The 1,703-nt window shown below is 38.0% G+C and overlaps 1 long non-coding RNA gene across 1 annotated transcript; it reads right to left on the bottom strand.

Annotated features, from left to right (window-relative positions):
• Window positions 1-287: 287 nt before the first annotated feature.
• Window positions 288-1,684, bottom strand: LOC124890458. The gene is made up of 2 exons (XR_007049182.1): window positions 836-1,684; window positions 288-617 (listed from the first exon to the last, which is right to left on the bottom strand). It is a non-coding gene; the product is annotated as an uncharacterized LOC124890458 (long non-coding RNA).
• Between the last annotated feature and the right edge of the window lie 19 nt (window positions 1,685-1,703).

The raw sequence follows: 1,703 nt of genomic DNA, 5'->3' as shown, positions 1-1,703 counted from the left end.
AAAACAAATAAATACCCAAGAAATCGTCTGTACCAAACACATGCATCTTTAATAAACGAGAAATGACAAACAAATTAGAACCAAAGAACTATATTAGTGGACAAAATGCTCGAGCCTGCTTTTCTACACTGCACGACTAACCTCATCCGCCAAACCTCTCTGAAAGCCTTTTCTCTTTTGAAAACAAGCCAAGTGAAAACAAAGAAAACAAACTTTTTCTTTTTTAGTAATTAGGATGCTTGTATTATAATAGCTTCATAATAAAAATTACAGGGAGATAATTGGTAGCATAGTCATCGTAATATTTGTACATAATGAAATATTTACAGATCATCTAGAATTAGTAGGAGTATTAACAGAGACGCTAGGTGGCAAAGCTGCTGCAGATTTAACACACGTAGTAGCAAAAACTCCTCACATATCAGCCTATAAAAACTTCATCAAATCTTGACGAGGTGATCAAAAAGTGGATACAGTATCCAATATCAAAGTACTATGAAATAAACTGGATGATAGTGCAGTAGAGATGGATTTTTTTTGCCAGGTCATTAGTTAGTCTGTTTTGCTTCCTGTAGATCGAGCTTACCATCGAATTACCCATGTGTAGGAGCAGATACCTGCAATCATCCAGAAGCGAAAAACTATCAATAAAATAATTAGCACTTGTTAACATGGTTACCACTTGCGTAGTTCAAGAGATTTGAAATTATGTTTAACAGCTAGCTGTAAACCTGCAAATAGTGTTAAAAGTTCAAGCCTGCAAATAGTGTTAAAAGTTCAAGGTAAGTTATGTCCTGAATAGTTGTAAAAGCAGTAAAACTCATAATCCAATCACCTCTGAAGTTACGGAAAATCCCCTTAGCCCGCCAATACTATGCTCAGAAGATATAGCAGCATCAGTGTTCAACATGAGATTGCTAATATTAGGAGGGTTCCATTTGACATAAACAGTGATGGGAATATTGGTATTGTGTAAGTTTCTTGTTAAATACCAAAATTCCGCAGCCATATTAATGGCTAAGAATAGTGATGGTTCAGTCCCATATCCATTAAAAAGGTGTTTATTACATTGGTTTCAAATAACCCACAAACAGTAAGGGAGCAGGACTCCAAGAGGTAGCCGAGGAGAATTGGTGGTATATCTGTTAATGTTAGCATTAAACCAATACATAAAAGTAGAGGAAGCGTCGGAGCTTTGCGGGGGGATCGAAAGGGAGGGTCCTAAGCCAATTGAAAAGCTAAACTTCCCCAGAAGTTTCCTAGTCCCGAGCATGAAAAGAACAATTGGTATGAAGTCTCAGGCACTCCTTGCTGACAAAGTCTACAGAACGGCGATTCAAGGCATGAAATATGGTGCAAGTAAGCAGAAGTGGGAAGCCTATTCAAGCTTGACAACCACAGGAAATATTTAATCTTAGGGCAATAGGCAGGTTCCATAACCAGCTGCTATCAGTCCGGCTAGTAGAATTATTATCATTGGATTTGATTTGGTTGTAGCAAGATTGAACAGTAAACCTTCTCGTATGTGTAAGTCCCCATTTTATGTGGTCATAAGCATTTGCAAAAGTGAGGAAATGGACAGCAAAAATTTGACTAGTCACTTTCCGAGGGAGGACAAACGAGACGGCCGACAAGTTCCAAGTGTTATCAGTTCTATAGTCAGCGATACACTAACTTTCTTCGAACTCTGCTAAGGGTCCAGA

Source organism: Capsicum annuum, unplaced genomic scaffold, assembly GCF_002878395.1.
Source record: "Capsicum annuum cultivar UCD-10X-F1 unplaced genomic scaffold, UCD10Xv1.1 ctg17921, whole genome shotgun sequence".
Lineage (NCBI taxonomy): Eukaryota > Viridiplantae > Streptophyta > Magnoliopsida > Solanales > Solanaceae > Capsicum > Capsicum annuum.
This window is presented reverse-complemented; position numbering and strand designations above follow the sequence as displayed.